At 46.2% G+C, this 8,562-nt stretch overlaps 1 pseudogene; it reads left to right on the top strand.

Annotated features, from left to right (window-relative positions):
• Positions 1-238: 238 nt before the first annotated feature.
• On the top strand, positions 239-1,331 carry LOC110560617 (large ribosomal subunit protein uL1-like; annotated as a pseudogene).
• Positions 1,332-8,562: the final 7,231 nt, after the last annotated feature.

The following is an 8,562-nucleotide window of genomic DNA, read 5'->3' as shown; positions in this document are numbered from 1 at the left end:
AGGGAGGAAGGGTGGGACTGGGAGGAGATGAGGGAGGGGGCTATAGCCAGGATACAAAGTGAACAAGTTGTAATAAATAATAAATCAATAAAAATACACAAAGAACAGGAAAAAAGATGTAAACATATAAAAAGGCCAAAGACCTCTGCATTGTAAAAGAGCACAATATAAAATGAGAAGGAGCTTGTGGCAGAGAGGAAGGGACCTGAAGGTGGGCAAAAGAGAAGGTAAGAGAATGATGGCGAAGTCTGGAGATGCTGGTGTGTGATCTGGCAGGAGCAGCAGGGAGAGGCCAGGGCAGGAGAGCAAGGCCCTGTAGATAGAGGGCTGGTTTCTGCTCCCACAGGACAGAACACTGGGATTTTGAATAGGACAATGTCCTGTGTATAAATGTGGTAGTTTAAATAAGAATGGCCCCCATTGGCTCATATATTTAAATGTTTGGTTACCTGAAAAGTGGACTGGTTTAGAAGGATTAGAAGGTGTGGCCTTATTGGAAGTAGGTGTGGCTTTGTTGGCTGAAGTGTGTTACTAGGGGTGAGCTTTGAGATTTCTAAAGCCCATGCCAGACCCAGTTTCCCTCCCCACCCCCTCATAGGCAGAGAACACAGCAAGTAAGCATGCAGGATCCTGAATTGGGCCTGTGATTCCAATCTACTAGGGAGGATAGTCAAAATTAAAGGCCTACTCTTTTCCGATTTTCATGGATAGAGTAGCCATGAGCAGCCAAGTTGGTATGGGAGGTTCTGAATGGGAACAAGCATAAGTGCGCTGCAGGTTTCTGGAAATGTTGGAGTTGCAGATCAGCCTGGAAAACTATGACCCCAGAAAGACAAACACTTCTTGGACACAGCCAGGCTTAAGTTTCCTTCTCACCCCAAGTTCTCAATGTGCATCTTGTGATGAAGCCAAGGCCATGGATATTTCTCACATGGACATGGAGGTGATAAAGAATCTTAATAAGAACAGGAAGTTGGTCAAAATGCTGGCCAAGAAGTATGACACTTTTTGGCCTCCAAGTCTACAATCAAGCAGATACCATACATCCTGGGCCCAGGCCTAAAGAAGTCTGGCAAGTAGGTTTCCCTGCTGACACACAATGAAAACATGGAGGCCAAAGTGGATGAGGTGAAACCCATGATCAAGTTCCAGATGAGAGGGTGCTTCATCTGGCGGTTGCTGCCTGCCACATGAAGGTGATGGATGATGAGCTGGTCTATAACATCCTCCTGGTTGTCAAGTTCTTGGTACCCTTGCTCAAGAAGAACTGGCAAAATATCTGGGCTTTGTACTTCAAGAGCTCCACAGGCAAGCTCTAGCATCTGTACTAGGACACCCCAATAAACCTTATTGCTACAAAAAAATAAAAAGTTAAAAGGCTTGCTCTAGCTACAGAGAGTACAGGATCAGCCTAGAGAATGTCATGAGAAGCTGATTCTGAATGAAAAATTAAATGGCTGGCTGTTAGCTCAGTGGCAGCATGCATGAGGCCATAGCTTGTTCCCCCAACGCCATGTTTAGAAGTACAGCTTTGGGGGCATGTATGAAGTTAGGAAGTCAGACAAAGTCTCTTGGCTTGTACCCCATGAGTGAGCTTAGTGAGGCAAGAGATCAAAAGAGGTGCATGGGTGGGCTTTCTTCCTCTGTGTTGGCCTAGTGTTTTACCACAAGAAAGCTTTCTCAAGTATACTCCCTTCTTGGACTTGGATCACTGCGAGTCAAAATGAACCACTTTTCCTCAAAGTTGTCCAGCCTTAGGTATTTTGTTAGGTTCTTCAATACCGGACCAATAATCTGTATATCGGGCAAGGGACTTTGTCTTTATTGTAGATCTCCTTAACCCTAAATCTTACCCAGACTAAAAGATAGTCATTACTTCCCACAGCCCCACCTCTGTTCCCATAGGATCTGGTCTTTCTCCTCTCCCAGAACTCTTTCTTTCTACACTGCACTACTTTATCCTATCCCTTCATACACCCCTTTGGTCTCTTTTCTTCTTACCCAAAGATAGCTACAGTCTCTGCAGCATATCCAAAGCTTGTTCTAGAATTACCTTTGTAGGGGCTCTGTGTTTCCCACTGCAGACAGCACCCAGCATGCTGAAGCCCTTCTGTTCCCTCACATACCATTTACCTACAGCTGCCTGGCGTTTTGTCTGTTCTTCCCCACAGGCTCGTGGATGTCTGTCTTCTTCCGAGCTAGGTCTCTCATGCCTGGATAGTACAGGTTCTCTGGAAAGGTGGTGGGATTCAGTTGCTGATGTGACTGTTTCTTGGTTATCAGATGCGCTGGGAGACATTTAGAGTTAGGCTGCATGGCCCAGTCCCTGGTCCCTGGAATCTGACCTACTTCCGTGTGTGCTCATGGACAGAATGCCTTCGGATTTCAGAGCACATTGCCTGACAGTCAAGGCATGCTGCCCAAGTCTCTGGGGTCCTGTCATCCTCCGTTCCTTGTCAGGACTTGGCTTCCCACTCCTTGTGGTTGGTGATGGGTTCCTCACGCGGCGTCTCTCACAGTCAAAGTCTCCGAAGGATTCTCAGCGGGGAACTTGCATTTCACAGATGTCCTTTCATCCCTTCAGCTCAGCTCCTGGCTGGTCCTGGCTCCTGATCATTCTGCCTTCACCAACAAAGCATTGCTAGGCTCCACTGCAGTGCCTGTCACTCCAGTCCACACGTGTCCATGCAGCTTGCCTCCTCAGCGGCGGAGGTTATCTTGGTGTTTGGTTTCGTTTTTTCCCCTCAGAGGCTACATCTAAGAAATTGCAGGCTCTTCTTGTCTTTCTCCTACCTGAGATTCTAGGTGTTCCCATTGTTTGTACAACTGGAGGATGTCAGTGGCGGAGTCCCTGTCTCTCCACTCTGGAGACATACATTCCTTCCCACTTAGTCTCTCTGTTCTTGAAGTTTCTGCATCTGTATTCCAAATGAACCCAGAGAGGTAAGTCTTATGTGCATCCTCCTGACAAATAACCCAGCAGATGACAGCACAGGGCAGCATGGGAAACTCACCTACAGTGAGACGTCTTTTAAATCCCACCTTACATGAAGTATGGGCGATACTGGAAGGACTGGGAAGAACTAATGCTTTCATAGCTCTGAGCTAAACAACCACAGCAGTATTTGTTGGCTGAGTCTCAGTAGATCAGGAGCCACACCATGAGGCTGGGCCAGTGTTGTCAAATGTCCACCAGAGCTGGGACAGCAACACCCCTAGAGACACACAACCAAGCAGGCAGATGCCCAGAAAAGGCATTGAAGGAAATCTCAGCCTAGTCCTTTGCTGACATTGACACCAATCCAGGAGGGACTTCAATGGCCACATGATAAACAGTACATATTTTGTGACAATAATTCAAGGAAGTCACTGAACTATCACAGACAGTAAGATACTGAAATTTTGGTCTCTTTAAAAACACATGCATAGTATAAGAACATGTCTTCGTTTTACTCCCAGGTGTGGAGATATGGATCTGCTTCACAGCAGCTATGATTTGCCTCATACCCCAGCAGAGGTGTGGTTTTTCCAGCTGCGTATAGTTTCTGTGATTGTGTGATGCCTGGAATTTCAGGTAGTATATAAATGCTAGTGCCCCAAGAGATGGGGTGGGCTGCTGGTTGGCTGTTGGTTGCTATTGATCATGGTTTGTTAAGTAGTCATGCACACACACACACACACACACACACACACACACACACGAAGAAGAAGAAGAAGAAGAAGAAGAAGAAGAAGAAGAAGAAGAAGAAGAAGAAATAAGAAATGAGATATCCTGATAGAGAAGATCAAACGTGTCCCAAGGAACTTGACACCCCTAATCAGCAGGAAGTAGTCTAAAGACTTTCTGACTTCATTCAGAGATCTCTTTCCTTTCCTCTATGCTCTTCTCTCTCTCTCTCTCTCTCTCTCTCTCTCTCTCTCTCTCTCTCTCTCTCTTATCTAATGTTAGAGGTTTGAAAGGGTGGAAGACAAAGGGTGGAGAAGGATGGAAGAAAGAAAGAACCCATAAAGTAGCAAAAGCCAGTTATGATCACACAGTGGAACAACAGACACTGGGTGGAGAACCCCACTGGGTGTGGTTACATGGTGTCACAATGAACAGCAATAGTGCTGGGAGATACCTCAGTCAGTAGAGTACTTAATACACAAGCGTGTAGGCCAAGATTGGTCCTCATAATGGAAGAAGCCGAACATGATGGCACCTGCTTCTAATCCCAGCACTAGGAGGCAGAGGCAGGTCTCGCTAGCCAGCCAGTCCAGTCTCACTGAGAAGGTCTAGGTCAACTGAGAGACACTCTTTCAAAGGAGGTGAACAGTTCAGCGTAAATTTGTGTTTGGGGTGCTGTGGGTGTGGGAAGGGTGGTGGATGTGTTGAGAGGGGGGTGTTATGGAGGTGGAGGTGCTGTGGAGCACTAGTTGGAGTTAGGTGAGATTTTGAGGTAGTTGGCACTTGACTTTTCCTCCGTGGGTTCCAGGAATTGTGCATAATTGGGTCCTTAGTCCTGGTGGCTCTCGATTCTTTCCCACTGAACAGTCTCTCTGCCTTCGTGAAGTATATTTAACAAAGGGAGCAAAAAATGCACATGGCCAAACTAGAAAAATTTGCTATGAAAAAAAAAAATCTCAGGCTACTAATATTTGAAGGTATTAAATAGTGATAGTCACCCAGTCTTACAGCAAATTTACCTTAATCTCTATCAACACCCCAAATGTCTTTTTGCAGAAATGTACAAGACGGTATTGCAACTCAGGCGAACTTTTGAGAGCCCTGCTCGAGCTGCACAGCCTTTCTAAGATGAAGCTGAAGAAGCTTCCGTTCTCAAATGTGAGATTCACAACAGAGCCACGGTCATCATGACAGTGTGATAGTGCGCCAGCCCGCATGGGTCCACACACTGAAGGATGATGCTGGACTCTTACCTCACACCACATACAAACAGGCCATTATTCCTGTAAGAATAAGACCTTAGAGATCCTGGGGTCGGGGCCTTAGCTCTTAGTCCCATTTCAGTTCTACTGCTCCCAGGGTAAAGCGTAGGAATGAAGATCTGTGAACTTGCTTTGCACAATGGTTTCTTAACTTCTACACCAAGTTCAACTTCATTAAATTTATTTTTAATGGTTCAAAAGTCATTATCAATTAAGCATAAAGGCGACTTGCACGTTGAAGATAAACACTTGGAGACTGAGTATCTGGTAAAGTATGTCATAGTCAAAATACAAAAACAACTCATAACTAAATAATAAAAAAATCAAATTAATCAACTTAAAAAATAGTCAAGGGATTTGAGGAGGTGTTTCTTTACACACGATGCTAATAGAAGTGTTATCAAGGATGGAGGGAAAACATCAGGAGCCTGTGCATCGCTTCTGGCATTTTATGATAACCGAGTCATTTTGGGGAAGAGTCTGGCTATTTTTATAGGCTGTTCAACAGCATGTAACTACAGGACCCAACAATTACACTAGGGGATAAATACTTGAGAAAAACAAAAAGTGTAAATCTACACAAAAACACTCAGCAACATTACTCACTGGAGCTGACAAGAGACACCCAATACCCATCAGCTCGAAAACACATTAGTAGAACATGATCACATCGTGCTGCTTATGGGACCACCTTAACGGAAGCATGTCCTGGTTTACTGCCACACACGGAGTCTCAGATACAATGTGCTGGCCCAGAGAAGCTGGCCTGGGTCTCAGATATGATGTACTCCCATTGCCAGTCAAGAGCAAGCCTACCCAAATGATACTGACCCACAGCTGGGAGGATGGCTCAGTGGTAAAGCCTTGCAAGCATGTGGACCTGAGTTCAATTCTGAGGACCCAGGTGAAAACGTGGGGAATGGTGGCATGGGCTAATAATCCCAACACTGGGGAGGCAGAGGCAGGAGGATGCCTTTGGCTTTCTGGCTATCAAGTCTAGCCAAGTTGGAGAGTTCCTGATTCAGAGAATGACTCTGTCTCAAAGAAGGTAGATGGCATTCCTGAGGATGGATGATAACTGAGACTGTCCTCAGGCCTCTACACATACAAACACACACACACACACACACACACACACACACACACACACGTGAACACACACAAATATGTTTACATTCACATGCATAACTTCTAAAATAATATCGTGTTGGTGAGCTGCTCTCTGAATCTTTCCACTGGAGTTTGAGCTTCAAGCTCCAGGCTTCTGTGGTACAGGACTTACAACTGAGTTATATTGTGAAGTGTGGTATGTGGATAAAACCAGCTCTCTAAGACCTGATAGTGGAGACGAAGTATTCCATGCATAAGCAGGAGGACACGACAGAGAGCATCACTGCATCTCCATAGCTGTCCAGGATCTCTGCTTATTGTTTCCACGGTACCCCTCAGGCACCGACAAACTGAAGAAAGCAAAATCTGCCTCAGCCTGGCAGTGGACTCACAGTGGTGTTAGATCTGTGCAGACACACTCTTTCTCCTGTGGTCTCTCGCATATGTCCTATCCCACCTCACTGAAATTTGAATTATGTATTTTTTAAAAAATGTTGTCAAAAATCAGCTGACTCTGCAGCCTGTGGATTTGGCCCCATGGTCCTGATCTCCTCCAGCACGGCTTCTCCCTGACAGGCACTTCCTTCTTCCCCCTGGCTCCTGGTAAGGTGAGCATTTGTCCCAAATCCCGGTTTCAGCATTTAAAGAAATCTTCTGATCTTGCCTTTACCACACCCCACTTATCAGTCACCTGCAGTCATCCCCCTCTTCATGTCAGCCCTGTGGCTGTGCCTTTCTACTTCCCATCTTGCCCCTCTGCCATACGCCCACTTTCCTCCAAAGGCTTCCAACTGAGCCCCTCCTCCATGAGATGAACCGCAGTCCCCACAAAGCCTGAGACCTCTACACCTAGCTGTGTTACTGGCCCCTCCTTCATCCACAGGCTGTCGATGAAAGCCACGGCTGCTTTTGTAGACTTAAGATGGGCATCTCTGCCTGGGATGGCCCATCATGCCTTCCTATCTTCTCCAACAGCCACACACAGAAATGGCCAGCTTTCTTCAAGCATTTTTCAGTTCTCCAACCCAGTGTCCATTCTTTTACACACCATTATGTAAACCCCTCTTCTGGCCCCAACTTGTTGGGCCTGTGTGGATGCTGGACACATGGTTGTTGTATCTGGTCCACAGCCTCCATATCACAGACCTTCCTGAGCTGCCCTGTCTGTCTACCCTTCTTCCTTGAGCCCAAGGGCAGAATGAGGGGCCACATGTCTATAGCACTGTACTGCCTCCCACATCTTCCTGAACCTGCTCAGACCCTGGTAGTAACCTCCCTCTCTTCCACTTCACTATGTGGTGACTTCAAAATCATTGCTGTAGTCAGAGAGTCTAGCTGGCCTCTCCCTCATCCTCAGCTCTCAGCCAACTTCTGGGAACCATGTAGGTACTTCATAAATGAATTTGATAATTTATGACCAAAGATAGAGAATAATCACCAATGAGAATTATATGCTAATAATGCAGATCGCTCTGAGCACATCCTGGAGTTTCTCTCTTAACCCGATTCTCAACCAGGGGATCATAAAATCAAAGGTCGGCCTGTTTAGCGGGAACGGTGATGAACTGTGAATCTTCATTGAAGCCAGGGAGGGTGGATTTTATAGATTAGCAATGCAGTTCCATCTCACTCTCATCCACTCAGCCAGCTAGGAGCCAGAGCTCAGAGGTCCCTCCATCTTCAGTCTTACTGTTCCAGTTCTTTGTGTGGCTTTCTGTGCGAGTGGCATTAGGTTTACAAAGTCCAGGTTCAGAGGCTGAATGTGGACTTCCCCTGATGGAGGGTCCTGACCCCTGTGCAACAGTAGGATTCAGGCCCTAGCATAAGGTTTGTTGAAGGCTGGTGAGGATTTTCAATCCTCCCATGTCACCCAGAAGCTTTTCAGGAGTGGCAGGTATCTGACTGAAGTCCTTCTCCAAATGATAGAATAATAATTCTATAAGTAACATCAGTGTCTAACTCACTTATACAGAAGTACTGCTACTGAGGATGACCTCTCTTATTCTGAGCTTGTGAAAGTCACAGCCTGGGTTAGCCTCGTGACCCATTTCACCCTGCATACTCCAGTCCCTTGGACTATCTGTGACAAGCAATATTATGGTAGATGCTGACGTGACACATGAATGCCTGGGTAAATAGTAATATAGGAAGGGAGAGAGAAGTGGAGAATGGAAGGAGGGAGAAAAGGGAAGATAGGAAGGGATGAGAAAAGGAGGGAAGGAATAGATGGAAAAAAGAAAGGACATATGGGGAGGAGATGAGAGATGGAGAGACAAAAGGAAAATAGAGGGACAGATGATATGATAGAGAGACAGTAGGATAAAGGGGGGAAGAAAGAAGAGAGGAGGAAGAGGTAGGGAACAAGAGAGGGAAAGAAGCATGAGGGAGCAGAGGAAAGGATAGGGAAGGGAGGAAAGAAGGAGGAAGAAAAAATAAGGAAGTGGTGATGAAAGAAGAAGAGGAGGAGAGGAGGAGCAAGAGAAGGAGGGAGGAAGGGAGGAAAGATGGCAGGCCCACCATCGG

The sequence above is a fragment of the Meriones unguiculatus genome, chromosome 8 (assembly GCF_030254825.1).
Source record: "Meriones unguiculatus strain TT.TT164.6M chromosome 8, Bangor_MerUng_6.1, whole genome shotgun sequence".
In the NCBI taxonomy this organism is placed as follows: Eukaryota; Metazoa; Chordata; class Mammalia; order Rodentia; family Muridae; genus Meriones; species Meriones unguiculatus.
The sequence above is the reverse complement of the archived record's forward strand: the minus strand, read 5'-3'. Positions and strand labels throughout refer to the sequence as shown.